Source organism: Vombatus ursinus, unplaced genomic scaffold (assembly GCF_900497805.2).
Source record: "Vombatus ursinus unplaced genomic scaffold, bare-nosed wombat genome assembly UNPS02014830.1, whole genome shotgun sequence".
In the NCBI taxonomy this organism is placed as follows: domain Eukaryota; kingdom Metazoa; phylum Chordata; class Mammalia; order Diprotodontia; family Vombatidae; genus Vombatus; species Vombatus ursinus.
Window position 1 is genome coordinate 15,019,409 of NW_020954608.1, and position 24,883 is coordinate 15,044,291.

Below are 24,883 nucleotides of genomic sequence, written 5' to 3' on the forward strand. Positions count from 1 at the left end.
TGGTGGCATAAATGAACCAGAATTTGAGCCCTACATTGAAACAAAGCAATTTTCAATTTCTAATTTCTAACCTTTTAAAAAGAGGAGGTACTGTGAAAGGAAAGGAAGTAGTATGTTTTCTGCTTAATGTTGTTATATTGAATAACCGTGGTGAGGCATCACATATTCAGTTTGAATGTGAAAGAAAATATTCTTACTCCATAAGGAGGTGTTAATATATCTTGAGGGGAAGCATTTTAGGAGATTATAATTATTTAGATTCAAATGTAATTCAAGGGTTTTCACTGAAAATATGGCGTAAGGGATTTGTTGTAAAAAAGTGTGGGGGTTATTATGTGATAGTGAGGTTACAAGTTAAAAATATTGTACTTCAGGAAGGCCGAGTGAGGGTTAAAAAAGGAAATGCGCTTTAGTTGTCAGGTAAAGGGAGGTAGGTGGAGGGTTGTGATATCAGTAACTCGAAGAAAATGAGTGGGAGAGAAGGAGCTTGAGACCGTAGAAGAGTAGCACTGTTGGTCACAGAATTTTGAGCTGGAAGGTACACAGGAAATTCCATTTCAAACCCCACTTCTACCTCCCCTCACCTCAACCTCCATTTTCACATGAGGAAGCTGAAGATAATAAGGTCATGACTTTTCTAAGGTAATGCAGATAGAGCCAGATTTTAAACCCAGGTCTCCTGGTTCCGAAGTCTGTTTTTTCCGGTAGATCGTGCTGCCTCCTGGACATTATTTTAATTTAAAAAACATTTTAATTGTCAAAAAACTCACCAGAATTTTACGTCTTCCTTATGTCACAGTAATAGAGAGGCAATAGAAGAGCATGGAGGTTGAAAGGTAGTATATACTGTCAACTAGTTAAGTCAGAAAGCATTTATTAAGTGTTTATCCTGTGCCAGGCACTGTGCTAAGCTCTGGGAATACAAATAAAAGCAGAAAGACTTTTTTTTTGCCTTCAAGAAGCTTACTTTCTAATGAGGGAAGATAATGCAAAGGAATCTGAAAAGGGGCAGGAGAGATGAAGGTACCCAGTGGGAGATGAGCTGGGGAGGGAGGTGTATTATAAAGTCAGAGAGAGTCAGAAGTACAGCCTGAAGAAGAATGAAGACATGACTAGCTTGGGCCTCTTCCTTTAACTGAAGGTTCTGGGAGGAACTAGCCAGTCGGAAGGGGAGAGGCGAAAGTGAGGAAGGTGCTTTCAATCTGTGAAGTCTAGGGGTAGAGTAAACTTGTAGGGTTAAGAGGTTTCTGAGGCATTGTGGAAAAGGTCTAGGAAAGTCAGAAGTGCAGCTTGAATGGTTCTTATTTCTTAGACTAAAGAAAACACTAGCAATTCAATTTTTGTCATAGCCATAAAGGAAATATGAGAAATAAAGAAATTTGGGCCAACAAGTAATTCTGGGTATGATTTTTTTTTTTTGTCTTCTAAAATACAAGTGATCAGTGGCCTTATTAATGGGTTGAATCTAGTACTCTAAACCTGAGACTTAATCTGAGTAACTTGAATAGAACTGATAGTTATCCCCAGCTATAAATAGGCCACCCCCCCAAATCCCTTCTTATAGGAAGGATTAGTCATAACAAAATATATTTGTGCCAGACTGCAGCAAACAGGGTAGGAAAAAGAGTTTTTAATGAAAGAGAGGAGAAAAGCTAAGCCTATTATGAAGGAAAGCAGCCCCCAGCCACTTTTCTAAACATTATGAGGAGGGCAATAGCAATGGACTTAGATATATTAGAGGTGTCATGGAAATCTTGAGATTCAAATGAGAGGGGAGATCCTGAATATTTTTAAGTCTTATCAAAACATCTAATACCAAAGATGATATACCTTTTTTCTCCTTTCTATGGGAAAAGTCTCACCTCAGAAATGTATCAGTTTTCCTTGTTTCTCCTGATGTTCTAGGATATTTATTTACTTTTGGAGAAGCAATGTGATAATTGCTACTTTTGCTCCAACATATACATTTTAGGATCTCTGAGCGTTATTATTGGTTAAATTGGGGTGAGAATCATAGTCTATTGAAATGCTCTTTGCCCAGTTTGTTACTCAAAGACCATTAACAGGAATTAGGAAAGTGTGTTATCTGAGAACATACCCTTACCCACTTGGACACAAGCGGACACTATGAATTCCAAGAGGAGACTTCAGTTTAGCAGTAAATGACAAAAAGGTAGGGAAGGAGCGGAACATTTAAAACTATCTGGTTATGCAGATTAGCAAACATTGGTATGGGCTTAAGTATGTCAAGGGAATTCTTGATACATCTAATTTACTTGGGCATTGCCACGAAAATAGTCTCAGGATATCCTCTTAAGTGAAAGTACAGATTCAATGCTAGCATAGATTCTAGAGAGAAGCTGGGGTTTGTAAGGGAGAAAAACTTCTAATACAAAAAGATCCTGATATTAGGGAGAAGAAAGAGCTTCAACTTTGAATATAACTAAATTACATTTGTGTACTAATGTAGTCTCCCAGCTTTTTACTGAGGAGGGCAGTGTGTTTCAATATCTGTTCTTTAAGCATCAGGATTAATCATTACAATTAATCTGAGTTTGGCTGCCTTAAGTGTTGTTTTCACTTACAGTATTGTAGTCATTGTTTCTGTTGTTCTACTGGTTCTGTTTACTTTGTTCTGGAATAGTTCAAATAATTCATCCCATTTTTCTTGAAATTCCTCATATTCATTTTTTCTTCTAGTGCGATAATATCCCATTACACTCCTCTGCCAGCCATTCACCAATTGATGGACGTCTATTTCATTTCCAGTTTTTTTTTTTAGTACAAAAGGTACTGCCATGAATATTGTGATGTATGTGGCACCTTTCTGTTTTTGATATCATTGAGTTACATGCTGTCACTTTACTTCTCACTCAGGATTTATAAACTGAGTATAAACTTATAAAATCTATAAATTTATGAATCCACTGTTGTACTGAAACTTCTTTCTCAAAGCTTATCAGTGATCTCCTAATTACTAAATCTAGTGATCTTAGACCTCAATCCTTTTTGAATTTTTCTGTATCTTTTGACATTAATTATCCCTTCTTGGATTCTTTTTCCTTCCTTGGCTTCTTTAACATATCTTGGTTCTCCTCCTACTTAACTGACAGCTATTTCTCAGTCTCTCTTGCTGTATTGTCATCTGTCTCCTTCCTAAACTTTAATATCCTGCAAGACTGAATCCTGGGTCCTCTTCTCTCTTCTTTCCCATTTTCTCTTCCCTCCCCTTTCCTTACCTCCCCTTTCCTTACCTTCTCCTCTCTTTGTAATTGTTTTTTCTTAGAGGGCTGACTTGGGGATATTGGGAGTTATTATTCTTTGTTATTTGAACCAGTAGTGACTGAGAGCTCACAAAAACAAATCGCTGATAGGAATAAGGGAAATGAGAAGAGAACCTAGCATACCCTTAGAGTATAACCTTGCTTTGCTACCTAGCAACCTTCTTCTGGACAGATGAACAAGTGGTGTTGACTAGCCACAGAGGTATATGTAAATTAATAAAGTCTTTTTGTCCTTATTAGTTATTATTATTTAAAATACTGAAATAGTAAAATGCTTGGCTCTTTTGTATTGATTTAGTGAATTTCAAATAGCTTAGCATTCTTCAGAAATAGGTTTTTATTATTAGTGTGTGTGTGTAAAGAATGTCACAAATGTTTAGTTTAATCATTCCCATCTAATTCTAATACAGAAACCACTGGTCAATTCAGTCTTTCTATTACTGTCTGCTTTTGAACCAGAGAAATGGAATCTAGATAGGCAGTCATCTGCCTATAGCAGTCTGAGAATGGAAGTGATTGGCAGGCTGTTTATATGGGTAGGTATGAGGAACCAGCCTTCATCCTTTAGAAAAGTATTGATCATCCCATCTGGTCCCAGAAGTGAAATGCACTGTCTTACTGCTGAGTCCCAAGCCAGTCAGTAAATAAACATTTATTAAGCTGCTACTTTGTGCCATGGACTCTGCTAAGTTCTGAGGATACAGAGAAAGGCACAAAATAGTCAAATTAGTTAGTGTTAACTCACTGTCTCATGAGGGAAACAATATGTAAACAAGTATGTACAAACAAGCTAAATAATAAATTGGACATAATCAATAGAGAGAAAGACTAGCAGTAAGAGGGATGGATGGTGGACTTTAGCTGAGACTTGAAGGAAGCCATGTGAGGAAGGGAGAACATTCCAGGCATGAGGGACAGCCAGTGAAAAAACAAAGCAGAAAGACATCTCTCACCTCTTCCCTACCTCCTATTCTCCAAGGGAAACTTTAATTCCTGCTAGGAAGGAAGCAGGAGGTGGGGGCCAGAAATTTGATCACTCTGCTCTCCTCAGAAAGAGGAGGTACTCGACCAGAATTATATCTATCTGCTTCCTTAAATATTGTTAGTGTTGACATGAAAACAGAAATCAGTAGGTATATATAGGAGAATATATAACCAGGCAATACCGACAGAAGGAACTCTCCCATTAGGATAGAAGCAACTCAGCCCAACCAAGAGAGAGTCCTAGATGTCACCTAAGAGGAAATTCCCTGAAGTTTCTAGTGTAGCATGCCAGAGATAGGAGCATGATGGAGACTGTTAGCTCTTCTCATGTTGGCTTTTTCTGGAGTCTTACTTTCTTTTTAGCAACCTGAAGTGGGTGTGGTGTGGTCCATCTTTTCTTTTGGAACTGGAAATCAGACTGACCTGAAGGGAATGCAGATCCTGAAGAGATTACAAAATCTGAAAAGACTAAAGAGACTAGAACCCTCCTCTCTTCTACTTTCACCAGCTATGCCTTGACTCTCATAAAGGGCATTGATCTGCACCAGTGAAGAGAGTCCATACCATTGGATTTTGGGACTGGGGTCTTATTTGAGAAAGAGCAAGAAGACCATTGTCACTGGATCCTAGAGTATGTGTAAGGGAGTATGTACAAGAAGGCTGAAAAGGTAGGAAGAAGCTAGGCTATTTAAAAGGATAAAACAGGTTTTTGTATTTGATACTACAGGCAGTGGGAACCACTGGGACTGATTGAATGGGGAGGAGGGGGTGACATATTTAGACTTGTGATTTAAGATTAGTTTGACAGCTGAGTGGAGATTAGATTTGAGTGGAGAGAGACTTGAGCCAGGGAGAGCAATCAGCAGGCTATTGAAATAGTCCAGGTGTGAGGTGATAAGGGCAGTGTCAGAGAAGAGAATGGGAGTGTATACAAGAGATGTTACAAAGGTAGAAGAAACTGCCAGACCATAAACTTAGGGCAACAGAAAATTTACCAGTTTCCCAATACTAGAGCTGAGATCCTAGCTTATAAGTATTTGGTCATCATCATTTCTACACCCTGGGTTCTAGTAAGGAGAGGAGTATTCTCAGTCAGGTTAAAGTTGAGATCTGTATTTTGAGTTGGTCAAAGGGGACTTTACATGCTTGATCTAAAACTGTGTCACATTCATCAGAAAGTATTAATACATATTAAGTACATGCTAAGTAAGCAATGACCACCTGAAGTATTCATTTGAGGAGCTTACTACATTTTAACAATTAGAGCTCTACTAAATTTAAGTCCACGGAGTGTTATTACAGTTAATTTATGAAAGAGGTAAACAGAAGCAAGATTGAGAGTGGAAAGCTTTAATTTAGCAGATCCTATCTAAATAGATAATGGAGTAGGTTAGGAAATTGAATTTTCAAAAGGGCTCTCTGAATTTTTCTATGGTAATAACAATTATCAAAGTAAAGTATAGGTCTTTAATTATTATTTAAATAATAAAATATATGTAGTTGAATAGGCCTATGCATTTTTAAATGAATAAGCTACTCATTCCTATTTGGGACTGGAAAAGGAATATTTTAGAATATGCTGGAAACTATTTTCTAAAACCTGTGTCTTTCCATGGTGAAAAAGTTCTAAATAGAGACATTAGTCAAGGGTTTGCATACTTGCCAAATATATTCCAAATTTCTTGCTAGTTATTTAAATATAAACACAGTACCAGACATCTTAGTGGTGAAATAAGTTGGTAGGTTGCCACTGCCAGTCTAAAATTAACCAGTGATGGTAGGCAATTATACTAGCTCTGAATATGCTGAGTATCAGTTTGTTTGTCTTTTTTTACTTATTTGTATTCATTCATTTATATCTACCCATTCTTGTAGAGTGCACTATTGGAGGCAATGGTGGTGGTGGTGGTGGGGTGTCTGAGGAGGTCAAGTAGTCCCTGTACTTTTAAGAGCTTTCAGTGTTACAGAGGATGACTTATACAGATATACTTTGTTTACAGCTAATAAACTGCATTTAAAAATTCTGTACAGAAGACTAGTTTAGATGTTAAATTGCTGTTTGCAGAGTGACCTATGATGTTATTTTGACAAAATATATTAAATTCAGCACCAAGAATTATTTGTTGACTTGAGAAATTTTCCTACTTGGAACTTTCCCCAAAACTTTTGTATTCTGAAATAGGACAAATATAACTTATTTATTTAAATTTTTGAATTTTAATTTTTTTGGCCTCCTACTTAAAGTGGAAAATTGTGTAGCAGGGGAAGCTCGGTGGAGCAGTGGATATAGCTCTGGCCTTGGAGTCAGGAGGACCTGAGTTCAAATTTGGCGTCAGACACTTGACACTTACTAGCTGTGTGAACCTGGGCAGGTCAGTTAACCACAAAAAAGCAAGAAAAGAAAGAAAATTGTGTAGCCTATCAACAACCAATTACAGATACAATTCTAAATTTGTAGGGATTTGGAAGTATCTTTTATAGGGGGAAAGTATTTTAGACAATTGTTATGAAGATATGGGTAAAAGATAATAGAAGGCTTTGTGAAAAGTGAGGAAAAAGCATTTAATTTCTTAAGCAGTCTTAAAAACAGTTTACTTAAAAAAAAGTTTACTTCCCATAAACATATTTTCTTTTTATTTAGTAGTTTAAAACTTAGAGGAAAAAGGGAATGGAGATGGATGATTCTTTATGGTGATATTGGTATACTTTTCAACCAGTAAAAGCAACTTTTAAAAAAGTTTAGTTTTTCAAATTGACAAATTTTGTTTCAAACCATCATAAAAATTCTGGCAGTAGTGACAGTTGATTTCTCTATAATATGTAATACCCCTAAATAAGTAAAAGGTATAAAGAGTGATCCCACTGTAACTATACACAACCTTAAACTTAAGTAGTTTTCTTTTTATTAAAAACAAGGAGACAATGAATTTCTTATAGGTTAGTACCAGTATTATCCAATGTTTTTCCTGTTTTGTTGCCCTTTGAAGTTATCATTTATATAGTTCTAGTAATTATGTACATTGTTTTGGTTTTGTTTTGCTCATTATATATTACGTCACTGAAGGTTTTTTCCATATTTCTTTGAAATCTTTACAGTCATTTCTTACAGGGGCAGTAATATTTCAGTACATTCATGTGCTATGATTTTTTTTCTGCTTTTTCCAACTGATGGACTTAGATTTCTTTCCAACTTTTTGCTATTACAAAGAATGCTGTTATGAATATTTTCCTACATATATGTCTTTTCTACCCATTCCCTGCTCTAATTAAACTGGCACTTGACATCAACTCTCCTCACCTATGCTTTTGCATAGACTGCTTGGACCTCACTCCTTCCTCATTTCTGGCACTTAGAATCAAGACTCTCCGCTAGTACCACCTCTTATGGGAAGTTTTTGCTGACCTCCCTAGTTGTTTTTTTTTCTCTTTATTTCTTCCAAATATGTTGTGATTATCTGTTTACATATTCTATCTCCCCTGCCGTCTTTGGAATATAATTTCCTTAAGGGTTAGAGACTTTTTCATTTTTGTCTTTGTATCACCATTGCCTCACCTAGTTCCTTGTATAATGTAAATGCTAGCTTACTTGGAATGAATTTTTTTCAAATAACCTCTCTCAGAGTGGATCATTGGAATCACTGAAAGGATAAGGAGAATTTTTGTAACTTATACAATTCCAAATTATTTTCCTAAGTAGTTGAACCAATTTATAATTCCACCATTAGGGAATTGGTATGTGTATTTCCCTGAATGCATTCCAGCATTTAATTTTTTCTACCTTTTACTATTGTTGTCACTTTAGCGGAAATGATTTGATAGTGTGAGAATTGTTTTAGTGTTTCTATGATTATTGGTGATTTTGAATACTTTATTTTGATGATTGTACTTTGTATTTCTTTAGAGAACTATGGCAGCCCAGGGTATTGATAATAAGGGCTAGTACTGTTTTCCCTGTATAGATTTGCTTAAAGGCTGAAAGATTTTCCCATTATATCCCTTTGTATTTCTGAGAGAGTAAATTATATTATGGTGAGACTTCGTTTTATTTCTTTTTGTGTAACAACTCTTTTGGCAAGGCTGGCAGTGTTATTATAGTCTAAAGATGGTCACTGTACCCCAGAAATACTATTGTTGAAGTGCCAGACAGGAAAGGAATTACTTTTGGGTTTGATCTTATTCCATTATTTGAATTAGTTGTTGAAGTACAGTTTACAGAATCTTCTTCACTTGAAATGACTGTTTCTGAATTACTGTCTGGGTCAGGCAGTCTTTGTGTGATGAACAGGCAACTTCTTTTATTTAGAGTCTGCTGAGGTGAGTCAGTCTCTGTCTGCACATTAGGGAGTCCAAATAATTCTCCACTAGGCAACAAATAATTGCAATGAATTGTCTTTGTAGTACCGTTCTACCTCTTCTTGGGTGATTAATCCACCCAAGATACCACCTCAGTCTCTGTGAAAGGAGGCATTAGTTTCAAAATTTAGTTCACTGCCTACATTGCTACATTGGTCTCACCAAGTTTAGGTCTAAAGACAGCATAGTTTCCAGCTTCAGCTGGGCTGGAATCCTGAATTGGTTGTTAACAACCAGCCCAGATTCCTGGACTCCTGGATTGCTATGGCTTGTGCTTCTGGTCTTTGAGACTCTCGAGATCAGAAGTTCCATTCCCTGAATCTAAAATAGAAAAGAACTAAAAAGCCAAGGACCCACCACTGGTTTTGGGGGACTGCATAGCTTCGGAGGGGTAGGCCTCATGGCTTTTTCCCCCTCAAAATATGTTTTCTCTCACCAGAAACTGTGAGTGAGTAAAAGACTGACCACACTCCCATGGTTGGTAGTCCAGCAAAAAGAGAGAGTTGGAATGGAGTCAGGCTCTTTTGAAAGCTGGTAGTTCCAGCTATACATCCTCCTATGGGAGGAAAAAAGGCTCCTCCCAACTATGAGGTTGGCCAATTGGAACCAGTTACAGAATGTCCATTCATGCTTTGGTCATCACAGTTCTCCTGGAACCAGCTCTTTAGTGATTTTTCTATAGGAGAGCCATCTCCCCTCCTCCATAACCCACCTGTTATCTTAGAGGTATTGCTGGGATGAAGATCTCATTGTAACTAGAAGCTACTTCTCAGTCATTATGATAAAATACCAATTGTAGTAGAACACTTTAATACCATTGGTACCAGGAACTGCTCATATTTATAAAGCATTTAGCATTGTGTGAAGTTATCTCATGAGAATTTTTCTTTGAGATAGGCAATTGAAGTATTGGATATAGAATTAGAAAACTTCACTTCAAATCCCAAATTTGCTGCTGGGTAGCCCACGGAAACTCTTCACAGGGAAGAAGTTCTTATTGTGGACAACAGATACATTCTGGGGGAAGTCTGCCCCCAAAGTGGAGTGCTCAGCCTTTTTTCCTTTCTCACTTACTTTTTATACCCCGACCGTGGAGTAGAACCCTGGAGGAAAATCTCCAAAACAGAGTTAAAGTATGGCTCATGTCTAAGGTCTCCTTAAAAGGGATTAATAGGATCCCTTTTAGAAAAGGTGCTGAAAGTACAAAATAAACATCAGAAATAGAATTTCTATTTATTTCCTTTACTATAATTTTTATAATACCCAAGACTTATAAGCTCCACATTAACTAATACTTTAAACATAAAATGATAACTAATTATAAAAACAACTTTGTGTAACTGATAAATGTATACTTATCTCAGATTTATGCTACCTAAACAACTTTCAAGATTCAGATCTTTTGGATAGCCAATAATGGCCTTTGAGTTTCTTCAGGTACAGGAGGTCATCTCCTCCAAGAAGTTGTGTGGTAGTAGGAAGCCCCTCTTCTTGGGTGACTATTGCAGAGTGAGGAACCCAGGAATTCTAGAATTCATGAGGTAATTTGTAAAGCAGGAATTCTTAAGCTAGGTTAAGAACCTAGCATCCTAGGATTTCAGTGTGTACATGAACTTGGATGAGAAAAAACAATTACTAACCTTAATTGAATTTTAGCATTTCATTCATTTATTCTTTTTTCTTTTTTGGTGGTTAGGAAATGGGGTTAAGTGACTTGCCCAGGGTCATACAGCTAGTAAATGTTAAGTGTCTGAGGCCGGATTTAAACTCAGGTCCTCCTGACTCTAGGGCCGGTGCTCTATCCACTGTGCCACCTAGCTGCCCCTCATTCATTTATTCTTAAAACATTATTCTGAGAAGGGGTCCTTAAGTTTACTTGGACTGCCAAAAGGGGTTTATGATGCAAAAAGTTAAGAGCCCCTAATCTAAAGACTGGAAGCACCCATCTCTCCAGATTGCTATTTAGTCACCTGTGTTTTAGAGAGAAACGCGAAGAAGAGACAGCTGAAAGGCCTAAAGTCAACTGTCAAACTTATCAGGGCAAGCATATTTTCCTGTTGCCATGTGTTTGTAGTGACTATTTCTGCCTTTCTCCAACCCCCCGTCCATCCCCAGACCTCCAGAGGTCTAAGAGAAAGCTCTTAGAGTCCCAAAGCAACAAATTCTCAAAAGAAAGAGTGGAGTCTCTAACTGGGCTTTGTAGCCTACTGAGGGAGTTTCCCTTTGTCCCAATTGCCATTTATCTTCAATGCCACTCCAGTCATGGAGACCAGTGGACCAATCAGGAGTTGGCAATCTAAGACTACATGTCCCACAGCATGAGGCTGTAGTGCATGCCTAGATCCATGGGAAATGTCCCAATTCATTTCCTTTACAGCTGTCAGCTCTTAGGCAACTCACCTTGCTTTATTGGGCTTCGGTTTCCTCATCAGTAAAATGTAGAGGTTGGACTTAATGATCACTAAAGCCCTTCCCAACTACGATCCATTTCACATATTAGGAACCAGAGGTTCAGAGAAGTTAAATGAATTGTCGAGTCATATGACTAATAAGCTGGACTTGTAATTCAAAACTTTATCCTCATCCTAACTTTTCCTTAGCTATGGCAGCTACAATTCTGGAATCCCCTTGAACTATTTCAGATAGTAACCACAAAAGACTTCTAACTCGGGCTTTTGTAGTTACTGATGAGAGTTATGTTATGCCAACAGTCTAATATGCCAGGAAATCAGAATTACAGCATCCAAGAGTAATTTACTCTCAAGTATCTCTTACTCTTTTTAATTTTAGTTTTAGCATACTTGTGTGAAGGGAAGAAACTGTCCAAGTACTCATTAACATTGAATTTACATTGATATTAATTAATAAGAATTTATTAAGTACTTATTACTTTAATACTCTAGGCACTATGTTAAGTGGTGGGGGTTAAAAATAAAAAGCAATAACAGCCCCTGCCTTCAAGTAGCTTATCTTCTCATAGGAGGGAATATTCTACTTTATGGTTTAGAAAGCTCCTCACAGCAACCCTATGAAGTAGGTAGGATAAGTATTATTGCCTCTGTTTTGCAGAGGAAGAAACCTTGTTCTCAATGTGGCACAATGTGTTGTACCAGTATCATGATGCAAATGAATAACAGAGCTGGGACTCAAAGTCAGGTCTTTTGATTCTGAGCTCTTCCATGGCCCTATTTCTAACTTTGAAATGTAGTAAACTTCAGTGATGTGTCAAATGTGTACCTTTATGCAAAGGAACTTCACATAAACAATAGAGGCATTAATTTTCTGATGTTTTAATTGTTCCTGGAGTAACTTATTCATTGTTACTTCTAATGCTGTTTACAGTTAAATTATCTAAAACAAGTAAACCCAGAAGATGTTGTCGTGTTGATTAGTCTACAGTGTAATGATGATTTAGTCTTTGAAGTATGTTTTGAAATAGCAAAGCAGAGTGTCTTCTGTGATAGTTGCTTAAAGAATGTAAATAATGTATATAAATTCTTCTTTTCTCATGCTTGAGTTGCTGTAGTATGAGGGAGGAAAGATTATATTTGTTAAGGAGTTTCCTTCAGCTAGATAATTTACCATAAATACTTTCCTTTCGTTTTTATTTCTTTTTGATACTGAATGTCCAAAAAAGGACATTTGATTTGATTTCTTATAAAATCTGGTGACTCAGGGTAGACATGATGTCTGATGGGCTTCTTTCCTTGACATACCAGAACACAAAACAGGAAGAGTATTCTCTACAGAACTGTGAATCTCTCTTTCATGATGCTTTAAAAAAAGAATATAATACATTTTATGTGTTATTTCAGAATGGTCCTATATGCAAGTGCTTCCTTCTGTTCTCGTCTTTGCATACATATAGATGTTTCATTTGACCTTTTTATTTTTGGCATAAATACTGCTTCAAACCCTACTCCCTCCCGCCCTGAAAAAAAAATCACCTGAGAGGGACAAAGGGAAAAGCAAACCAAACCTTTGTAACAAATGAATAGGCAGTCAAACCAGCTTGGCTGAAGTAGTATAACACCTTGAGGGAGAAACAGGAGGCAGCATGTGCCAAGCTTGTCAAAACACCACTACCACCACCACCTTGATGTTTATCTTTACCCAGACTCTGATAGAGGCAGCCAAGGACACTGAACCCAAGAGCCTTGGAAATAGCAGTATCCTCCTAGACCACCAGACGTGCTTCCAGTCTAGCCCCCATAGCCATCTTTGAGGAGAGAAATCCTTTCAAAGAAGGGAACTCACCTTCTTTATTACTACCAGAAACAACTGTTGACCAGCTACCACCAACAAAAAGATGAAGCATAAGAGCCCTGGGAGTGGCAGTACTGCCTTCCTTCCCCAATAAGAGTCAGTAATCAATAACCATTTATTATGCACCTAATGTGGATTACTGCCAGGAATCCTGCTAAGCACTAGGGATACAAGAAGAAGCAAAAGACATTCCCTGCTGTAAAGGAATTCACAGTGTAATTGAGGAGACAATAAGCAAACAAATATGTATAAATATGTGATATACAGGATAAATAGGAAATAATTAAAAGAGAATTAAGAGTGATCAGTAAAACTTCCTTTAAAAGATGAGATTTTAGTTGGTACTTGAAGGAAGCCAGTAGGTGGTGATGAGGAGGGAGAGCATTGCAAGATGGACAGCCAGAGAAAATGCCTGGAGCTGAGAGATGGAGTGTCTTGTTTATGGAACAACAAAGAGGCTAGTGTCACTAAATTGAAGAGTACAGAGCAAAGAGATTAATGAAAAGAATATAAGAAAATTGAAAAGTTCGAGGAGGGTTCTAAATTATAAAGGGCTTAGAGTACTAGATGGAGAATTTTGTTGTTAGGGAACCAATGGCCTTTTTTGAGTAGAGGGATGGCATGGTCAGACCTGCACTTTAGAAGTGCACTTGGCTGAATGGAGGACAGATTGGAGTGGAGAGAGATTTGGGGCAGACAGACCCATCAGTAGGCTATTGGAATAGTCCAAGCATGAAATGATGAGAGACTGTACAGAGGAGAGAAGGGGTGCACATTTGAGAGCTATTGCAAAGGTGAAATGGATAGACCTTAGCAATAGATTTGATGTGGGGATGGTGGGTGAGGTGTGTGGTAAGAGATAAATGAGGAATGGAGGATGACACCTAAGTTGTAAATCTGAGGAACTGGAAAGATGATATTGACTTTGACATTAATAGGGAAAATGGGAAGTAGTGAGGGTTTAGGGGAAAAGATAATGAGTTCTGTTTTAGACATATTAAGTTTAAGATGTCTGCTGGACATCCACTTGGAGATGTCTGAAAGGCATTTGGAGATGTGAGATTGGAGGTCAGCTGAGAAGTTAGTGTGGGCTAGGTAGGTTTGAAAATCATCAGCATAAAGATGTTAATCAAATCCATAGGAGCTGATGAAATCACCTGGATAGTGAAATAGTGGAGAAGAGTAAAGGGCTCAGGACAGAACCTTGTAGGAAGGACACTGGTGGTTAGAGTGCAGGACCTAAATAAGGATCCAACAAAGGACGACGAGAAGGAGAGCTCTGATAGATTGGATGAGAACCAGGAGAAGGAATATTGTGTTTAAAGGCAAAGAGGGTTATTAACAATGTAAAAGACCTCAGACGGGTTAAGAAGAATGAGAATTGAGGAAAGGTCATTAGATTTGGAAGTTAAGAGATAATTTCTAATAATAGCTAGCATTTATATAACGCCTACCCTGTGCCAGGCACTGTGTTAAGTGCTTTACAAATATTATCTCAGGTGATCCTCACAATAATCCTGGGAGATAGGTGCTATTATTATTGTCTCATATCACATTAATCACATCACATCACAGCACATTACATCACATCCTCAATAAGGAAACTCAGACAAATAGAGGCTAAGTGACTTCCCCAAGGTCACACAGCTAGTAAGTGTCTGACTTTGGAGAGAGTAGTTTCAGTGGAATGATGAGATTGGAAGCCATATTATAAGACATTAAGAAGTGAGTGAGAGTAGAGAAATTGGAAGCATCTATTTACAGCCTTTCCAAAGAGCTTAGCCACAAAAGGCAGAAGAAATACAGGATGATAGTGGGGATTGAAGGATGAAGTTGAGGGTTCTTTTGAAGAAGGAGGTGACATGGGCATGTTTGTAGGCAGTAGAGGAGTGAGTAGACAGTGAGACATTGAAGATAAGTGATTAAGAGGTTTGAAGGAGAGTCAATATGTATGTTAAAGTCCCCTAGTATGAGGTCAGGAGTAGTAAAGGAGAGAATAATTGTAAATCAGTACTGAATTCATTGAGGAAGAAAGGGGAGTGACCTCAAGGTCACAAGACAACAGCTACCAGAATTTTGAAATTACATGAACGTCAGAGAAGAAGTTACTGAGTGATCAAGGTAAGGGGAAAAAGTCTAGAAGTGGCAGTGGAGAGCAAGGATTATTCTAATTCCCCTGCTTTGATCAGTGAACCAAGGCCAATGAATGAGAGCGTAGCCAGTTCTGGAAAGGATGGCCCAGAAGGCTGTGTCATCAGGGGAGGAGTCAGGTTTAAATGATTGCTAGCAGATGAAAGGGATCTGAGAGGAAAAGATTTTGGATGAGGGAATTTTATTGCCTATGGAACAGGCTTTTCAGAGGGCACAGCTGGAAGGAGTGAATGCATTTGGTTGGAACTTTGGGGTGGGAGGTTGAAGGCGATGGGAATAAGGCATCAGGAGGTGGAGTTTAGATGACGATCCACTGGGATTCAGAATCACTGGAATATGTAGGGCACGACATTGAGGAAAATACTCCAGTCGGTGTTGCAGCTGCACCCTTATGGACCGTGTATCCTTTTTGTTTGACTTAACAGCTGAAACTTTCGATATATGTTGTCTCCCCTATTAGAATATGAACTTGGGCATAGGGACTTTCTTACTTCTCTATTTATATTCCTAACATTTAGCACAGTGCTTTGCATATAGCATGTAAGCACTTAATACATGTTTCCTTCATTTATTCTATCATCAACTGCTATTCCAGAGGACTGATAATGAAGCATGCGATTCACCTTTTGACAGAATCGAAAGACTCAGGATGCAGTATAAGACATAGGTGTTTGGACACAGCCAATGTGAGAATTAGTTTTGCTTGACTCCGCATATTTGTTGTAAGGGTATTTTCTTTTTTTTCCCTTTTCCACTGAGTGGAAGGTAGCGAATGGAAGATAGAGAGAGGGTAGCAAAACAAGAAAAGAAAGAAGAGAGGACATCTGAAGTATCTTTTTTTTTTTAAAATGCAGTTAAGATAAAGAACAGAACACTACAAAGAAGCACAGACCAGACAGATCCACACCGAATTTAAAGAAAAGCTACCTTAGCATCATAGAGTTCATGCACAGTCCTTTTTTTCTTCTGCTGTGTATATGGAAGTGCCTAATTTATTTGATATTTGTTCATTTCAGAATAAAAATAATTTTTTTTTAAAAAAAAGACTCTGCTTTGCTAGAGAGAGGTCCTCTGAGGAGCACCAACCTTGATGGAATCATAGGTCTGAACACTCTGTCCCCAAAGGAGGAGTAAAAATAGCTTGTTTTGTGGTAAAGGGGGCATGATCTAGGAGTACTATTTGAGACATTTCTAAATTTAGGTAACTTTTTTATTTCATTAGCTCACTTATTTTCTTGTCTTGGGCATATAAACTTTGTCATATAACAGTTCAGAATTTGATTACGTTATAACGTGATATATTCTTGTTAGAATAACGGACTGGTGGTAAAAGGTATGATTTTATATGGTACATAACATGGCAGAACATAAAGCAAGGTTTTAAAACTTATTAGTTACAGCATGAACCATCTATTTATAAAATTGATAGAATTCATGATGCTTATTCAGCTTGTCCACTGAGGATTAGAATTTTTGTGCAAACACATTTTTGGCTAAAATATAAGACTTTCTAGATGTGAATTACGTGTAAATGCATACACATCTAAAAATAAGCTGAATTCTAGAAATTTCTCTGGTGTTTTTCTCCTTATAAAGCAAGTTAATCTTAAGGTTTTAAAAAAGGTTATCTAACCTTTGTTTTGTGAATTGTAAACAAGAGTGGAAAGGGTCATGATATGCATGAGAATTATAAAATATCAGGGAAATCAATTACTGGAAAAAATAGACTAATCACAATGAGATTGAAAGATGACAAATGGATAGTTTGTGTGCTTTAGTGGTTGGGAGAATACACTGTGTTGAATTAATGAGATGTAGTGATTATAAGTATACCAAATCTATATAACTTGCCCTAATTTCTATTTGGAAGTCTATTCCCAAATTGTCAGTTGCCTTCTGAATAGTACCTCCTGGGCATCCCTCTGTCATTTCAAACTGAAACAGAACTCGTGATCTCCCTCCTCTTCCCTATAAGCTTCACTGCCCCTAAGCTTTCCTATTTTTTGTTGAAGGTACCAGTATTTTCCCAGTCATGGAGGTTCAAGATGATGAAGGTGTCCTTTATTTTTTTCCCACCCTTGATATACAATCCGTTGTCAAATCTTATCAGTTCTCTCTACAACAGCTTTTGTTTCTACCTCCTTTATCTCTACTCAGAGCCAGCATGCCATTTTAGGCCATCATCATCTCTCAGCTAGTCACCTTGCTTCCAGTTTTCCCTCTCTAATTCCACACAGCTCCCAAAGTAATCTTCACTAAGGTATGACTGTTTTACTTGCCTGGTCAGAAGCTTTCTGTAGTTCCCTGTAGAATAAAATACAGTTTTCTACCTGGCACTGAAGAGTCTCTGCAATCTGGCTTGCTTTTATCTTTTTAGTCTTATATATTATTCCTATTCACTAATTTCACATTCTTAACCAGACTGTTAGATATTCTTCAAATTCAGCATATTTCTTACCTCTGTGTTTTTTCAATAAGCAGTCATCCATTCCTGGAATGCAGTTTCAACATCTTCGCCTCCTACTCCAATCTTCCCTAGTTGTTTATGCTCCTTACCCTTTTTTTAAAAAAATCATCCCTGTTCATGTTGTACTTCCCCAGCAGAATATAAAGTTTCTGGAAGGTAGGGATTGTTTGTCTTTTTTATTATTATTATTATTTTTTTAATCTTCAGGACTAGCACAGTGCCTTGCACATAGTAGCAACTTTATAAATTTTGGTGAATTGAGTTGACCACCTTGCTTTTGGTACTTTTCTACTATGGTTTGTGATAAGTTCTCAGAACATATACAAACTCTTAGTTTGGAGTTTTAAAAGGTTGTAAAATGGGAGGTAGTGTAGTGTGATGAAGACAGAAAATAGTACAAATTGGTAAAGAATTATGACCCAAATATTAATGTTTGATCAGTAGTAGAAGGATATGAATAGGAAAGGAAGAGCTATTAAAGTGGTTCTAAGTTGGATTTCTACTGAAGGCCTTCACATATTAAATAGCTGTTCTTTGCATTAAGGCCTGACAAGCTAATGTGAACTATAGAGCAAAAGCACCAGAGCAGCAAGTGGCAGATATTGTGAGAAATGGTGGGATGGCTTGTGTATGCACCAATGAAGCGTTCTGTATGTGTACATAAATCATTTGATAGTCTAATCAAGTTTTTATGAATTCTTTATTTTAGTCATTTCTTACTGTACTGTGATATTTTACTACGTTCATATCCATGAGTGTTTACTTGGTTTCTAGTTCTTGGTGCCACTGAGTGTTGTCATGAATATTTTGGTACATAGCAGACTTTTGTTTCTGTCTTTGGTTTCCTTGGGATATTTGCCCAACAGGAAGATCGCTGGGCCAAGGAGTATGGCAGTTTAGTTACTTTTCTTACATAATTTCAAATTGATATCCAGAATTGTTGGATGATTCTACAGCTCCAAAAGCAGTGCTTCGATATGCTTATCTTTTCCTAGCCTCTCAAACATTGGTCTTATTTTTTTGTCATCTTTGACGACTTTCTGGGTATGAACTGAAACCTTAGAATTTTCATTTGCATTTCTCTTACTATTAGTGAGTTTCTTATTCTTTATATTTCCAGTGTTTAATAAGACTATACTAAGTGCCTAATGATTGATTAAAATGTATTTTATGTGGTCATTTATATAGTCATTATGTGAAACTTTGTTCTTATCTTTTGACTGCTTGTCTTGACTAATATATACTAACTTAATCTTGGTTTTAAATATTTGTATCAATTCTTTGTTATTTTTAGATATTTTATTGGTGATACTTGATGTTTCCCCCCACTTAATGATTTTTCTTCTAATTCTCTTTGGATTGATTTTATTTGTACAAATTTTTTTTTTTAAATTTTGGGTAGTCAAAATTAACTTTTGTCTTTTATTATCTCCCCAGTTCTTTATTTAATTAAACATTGTTCCCTTGCCTATAGTTGTTGCAAGTATCTGATGTCATTTTCTTTTCTTTTTTATTATGGTGTAACCTTTTGTCTTCTTCCTTTATTTCTGTAAAAAGTGTTTTTTAATACAATTATGTGGATTCCAAATGTGTCATGGTAGATTAACTCTTGGTAATTCTGTGTATTTTGAATGAAATTTCTCTTTTTATCTCCATACCACTCCTCAAGAATAATTTTATATCATGGGGAACCTATTTTTCTAACCCCTTTGAAATCTGCTGTCTTAAAATCTGGGATAGGGGCAGCTAGGTGGCGCAGTGGATAAAGCACCGGCCCTGAAGTCAGGAGGACCTGAGTTCCAAATGTGGCGTCAGACCAAACATTTACTAGCTGTGTGACCCTGGGCAAGTCACTTAACCCCAGTTGCCTAATTAAAAAAAAAATCTGGGGTAAAAGTCAGACTGCTGGCTTCATGATGTTTTTCTGTTTCTCTATCAAAATAGAGAGCGAGAGAGAGGAACTTGACCCTCAACAGCTGGTTGCTGTTTTTGATGAGAATTAGATCCAAAGTCTACTTTCCCTCCATTGATTCCTCCTTTTCTTTAAGGAGAAAATTGTCACTAATCCAAGTTAAGAAATTATTTATTGCTCTTTCTATAGCAACAGAGTTCCAACAAATGTCTAGAAATTGAAATCTCCTATCACTTGTAGCAGGCTTGTGATCTGTTTCTTGAATTCCTCATCTATATCTTTCAAGGTGACCTGTAGTCAGGAGTGTGCTGGATATAGCTCATGCCAATTAGCTATTTGTTAAATTTTCAATGTGAACATTTATACTTTGGAAGTGAGCAAGCACTACACGTCACTACAAACTTCTTGTTTTGTTGTCTAGACTTGAGGAAGGGATGGAGAAAATTTTAATAATGCAGATTAAACTTCAAAGTGTGCATTATCTCTTTCAAGAGCTGGTTGTTAAACAGCTCTTGAAAGAGGTACTGCACACTTTTAAGTTTTACCAGCACACCCCTTGCCCATAGCCTGCTCATGTGATAATATCATTTCTGTTTTTGGAACCATTGATCTTTCTCCATATGTTCTCTGCCATGCTTCTCCATTCTGGTTCATAGATTTCTCACATAATTCAATCTTCTTATTCTTCCCCCAACTCCTACCCCCTTGGCCTATCTTGTTTCTTTTGTGCAAGATAGACCTTTCCAGAGTAGTGTTCTAGTTATATAACACAACTCAGCAAATTTCAGTGGTAACAGTGAGGTAAAATTTGCCTCTTTGTGTTAGGATCTCTAGTCCACCTTGCTTGTTGTTTATACTTTGTTCACTTGTTTAGACATTTGTGATGATGGATTTTATTGCTGCTCCTTTCTTGGATTTTGAATCCTTTGAATTTCTGGATATCTTTCTTGCAAGTTTTTTACAGATCTAATTTGGAAGATTTTATATAAATATATACAATACAAAAATATAAAATATATACATATATATGCACATACATATATACATACATGTGTATATACAATTTCCCCTTTTCTTTTTCTGTTTAAAACTCATTTGATGATATTTGTTTTTTGTTTGTTTTGTTTTTTTGGTAAGGCAATTGGGGTTAAGTGACTTGCCTAGAGTCACACAGCTAGGAAATATGTGTCTGAGGCCGGATTTGAATTCAGGTCCTCCTGACTTCAGGGCCAGTGCTCTATTCACTGTGCCACCTAGCTGCCCCTTCATTTGATGATATTTGCAAGATGCCAAGCATTACCTTCTTACTAGTCTTTGTTGAGTATATACTGTACCATCTTCAAATCCGCCTTTCTCTTATTAAATCATTGCTTTTGGTTGGTAGTAAGATTTCAAAATAATCATTAGCAGTGCTTTCTTGATTCCTTTTTATAAGTATCACGTGTTCATGTTAATTAGTATAAGTGTGGGAAGTAGTCATGTAGTTTGACAGACATTGGGAGGTTCACTGTCATTTCCTTGAGGTGGACTCAGGAAGATAGTGATCCTGGGGAGAAGGAACCAGCACATATCTGGTGAGTGCAGAAGAAGCAGTGAGGCAGGGACTCTGCTGGCCGTGGGCACTTGCAGTAGAGCTGAGTTCTTGCTCTCTGTTCCAGGCCATAGGGGAGAACTGAAGGTCATAGCCACTAGAGGGTTGTCAGGGAACAAGAGTGTTTCCAGCATAGTGTGCCAGGCCCTAGCTGGGGCTTGGAAGTGGAAAGAAGCACAGAGGTTGTGCCCAGGACAAAGCTCAAAAAAATAACAGCAAGAAGGACCTGAGGCCAGAGGCACCATCCTCCACATCCTAGGATTATAATAACAAGTTGCTAAAATTTTTTTGAAAAATGAGCAGGTAAAGAAGAAAGAACCCAATCATAGACAGTTACTGTGGGAATAGAGAACGCTAGGGTTTGTCTTCAGAGGAGGATACTGAAGTAAAAAAAAAAAGCCTCTCCTACACCAGAGAGCAACATTAAATGGTCACCTGCCCAAAAAGAATTCATAGAAGAACTCAATAAAGACTTCAAAAATCAAATAAGAGAGATTGAGGGAAAATTTTTTTTGGGGGAAGAACAATCCAAGAAAAACAAGAAGATTATCAAAAGAAAGTCAACCAACTGGAAAAGGAGATCCAGAATCTTAAGGAAGAAAACAACTGCTTGAAAATTAGAATTGGGCAAGGGGAAGCCAGTGAAGTTATCAGAGACCAAGAAATAATAAAATATAAAAAGTGAAAAAATAGAAGAGAATATGTGAAACATTTTATAAGAAAAACAACTTATCTGGAGAACAGAACAAGAAGAGAAAGCATAAGAATAGTTATATTACCTGAAAGCTACAATCAAAAAAAGAATCTTGATATAATAATATAAGAAATAATTAAAGAAAAATTGTCCTGAAGTGTTAGAACAAGAGGAGAAAGTAGAAATAGAAAAAGCCACCAATCACTGCCTGAAAGAGATCCTCAGAGGAGAACCTACAGGACTATCATAGCCAAATTTTGAAACCCCCAGGTGAAGGAGAAAATATTACGGAACCACAGTTAGAATTACACAAGACCTAGCAGCAGCTACACTAAAAGACCTCAGGTTGTAGAACACTATATATCAAAGAGCAAAAGAACCGGGGTTACAGCTGAAAATATTACACTCAGCAAAGTTAAGTATAATCCTGAACAAAAAAAAAATGGGTGTTCAATAAATTGGTAGACTTTAAGTATTTTATTGCAAAAAGACCAGAACTTAATAGAAAAATCTGACATACAATATCCAAGAGAAATATAAGGTAAACAAACATCAAAGACTAATTAGAAGGGACTCAGTAAGGACAAATTGTTTACCTCTTATAAATGGAAATGTAGACTGTGTGTCTAAGATTATATTAAGCAATTGGGTAGTTTGAAAGAAAAAGTGAGGTTGAGCTGAGTATGATGTGGTTCTAAAAAGCAAAATGATGTAGGAAAGGTAAAAAGTAATTATCTCATACAAATGAGGTGTGAAAGGAAGAACTGATACAGAGGAGTTAGATGGGGGAGAAGGGCGTGTAGTTCAGGAACCGTACTCCCATTGGGAATAGGTTAAAGAGGGAACAATACTATGTATCTAGAAGGGTACCAAGTCTTCTAAATTAAGAGAGAAATAAGAGTGTAAGGGGATAAGGAAGGGGGAGAGGATAAGGCAGGGAAAGGGAATAAGATAAAGGGGATGTAGAAGGAGATGTAGGTTAATGGGACTGGGATAAAGAGGCAACAACATATATATTTGCAAGGGTATAAAAATCTAAATTCAGAAAGAACTAAGGGTAAGGGGATAGGATAGAGGGAGAGGATAAGAGAGGGATTCTTAGAGGATGGGGGTAGATTAAGTAATAGGAGGACAAGGTAGTGGGTAGAAGTAAAGTAGAGGAGTAAGGAGAGGGATAGGAATATGGTGAAAAGGATAGTGAGGAAAATAGGAAAGAAGAAAATATACAACAAGTAGTTATAGTTTAGAATGTGAATAAGATGAATTTACCTATAAAATGGAAACTGATAGCAGATTAAAAATTTGAATTCAACAAATGTGTTGCTTTCAGGAAATGCTATAAAAATGAGAGATACACTCAAATGTAAAATAAAGATCAGGAGTAGAATTTATTAAAAATAGGGATAGTAATCATGATCTCAGAGAAAGTTAAAGCTCAAATGAGATTTACTCAAAAGAGAAAAATAGGTAAACTATACTGTGTGTCAGCCATATTAATCAATAGTTTTAGACCATATAAAATAACTAGACAGTATTAAAAATTGAGGGTATTCCTGCCAAAATAGACACAGGAACTATAAGAATATAAACACAAAACACCTTTTGTACAAAGTTAGATCTAAATAATTGAAGTAATATTTATTGTGCATGGGTAGATAAAGCTAATGTAATAAGGGACAATTTTACATAACTAATCTATTTATGTAATGCATTCCCAATTAAATTACTAAAAATTATCTGAGTCAGAAAAAAAATAATAACAGCATTCATTTGGAGGAGTAACTTCAGGGAAACCAGGGGAAAAAGATGTGAAGGAACTAGATCTAGTAGTATCAGACCTTGAAAAACCACATTGTAAGGTTAGGGTAGTGTTAAAGTGTAAAATGGATAATTTCAATTATTTTAAATTAAAATTTTCTGGTTTAAATAAAACCTATGTAGTGAAGAATAGAGGGAATGCAGGAAATTGGGGAAAAAACTCTCATAGACAAGTCTCCTAAATAGAATATAATTGGCTTGTTAGTTGTACCAGATCTTAAATTGCATTATAAAGCAGCAATCATCAAAACTATTTGGTTCTGGCTAAGAAATAGAGTGGTGGATCAGTGGAATAGGTTAGGTACACAAGACACATTAGTCAATGACTATAGTAACCTGCTGTTTGATAAACCCAAAGACCCCAACTCCTGAGATAAGAACTCACTATTTAACAACAACTGCTGGGGGACAGCTAGGTGGCATAGTGGGTAGAGTACCGGCCCTGGATTCAGGAGGACCTGAGTTCAAATCTGACCTCAGACACATAACACTTACTAGCTGTGTGACCCTGGGCAAGTCACTTAACCCCCATTGCCCAACCAAAAAAAAACAAAACAACAATTGCTGGGAAAACTGGAAAATAGTATGGCAGAAACTAGGCATAGATCAATATCTTACACCATATAGTAATATAAAGTCAAAAAAGGTACACAATTTAGATAGAAAGACTGATACTATTAGCAAACTAGGAGAGCAAAGAATAGTTTACCTGCCGGATTTATGGAAAATGGAAGCATTTATAATCAAAGAAAAGATAGAAAACATTATGAAATGCAAAATGGATAATTTTGATTACATTAAATGCCCAGGGTCTCTCTCTACACCCGGGCCATCATCACTTGGATTCTTACCCTTCCTGGTCTTCGGACATCTCCGGACCCTCCGAGGGTGGAGGAGAATGACTAGACAGAACACCCGAGCTGGCAGCTGCACATGATTTATTGGTTATATGCTCTCCTGCCTCCCACCGTCCCGGCCTCTGATCTCTCTCTGCCTCTGCTCTCACTCCATCCCGACTCCTGATCTCCTCTCCCAGACACCCCCGGATCCTGCTCTTATATTCGCCCTAGCTCCACCTCGTGGGTGGAACTTGCCCGAGCTCCTCCCATGTTCCTCCTTCGTAGGTGGGCCAGCGTCTGTTACTGAGGCATTCCCAGTACCCCAGAAGGGGCAGGTTAGTACCTCCAGGCGTCTCTTACTACCCCACAGGAGGCCACGGTCCAGAGCTGGGCCCTAACAATTAAATTGAAAAGTTTTTGCACAAACAAAGTCAATGCAACCAAGATTAGAAGGGAATCAGAAAGCTGGGAAAAAATTTCATAACCAGTGTCTCTGACAGAAGCCTCATTTCTAAAATATATAG

General features: G+C 37.2%; 1 protein-coding gene across 4 annotated transcripts in view; it reads left to right on the forward strand.

Annotated features, from left to right (window-relative positions):
• PHTF2 (putative homeodomain transcription factor 2) overlaps nucleotides 1–24,883 on the forward strand; it is a 167,577-nt gene that overhangs the window by 43,271 nt on the left and 99,423 nt on the right. The window lies entirely within an intron of this gene.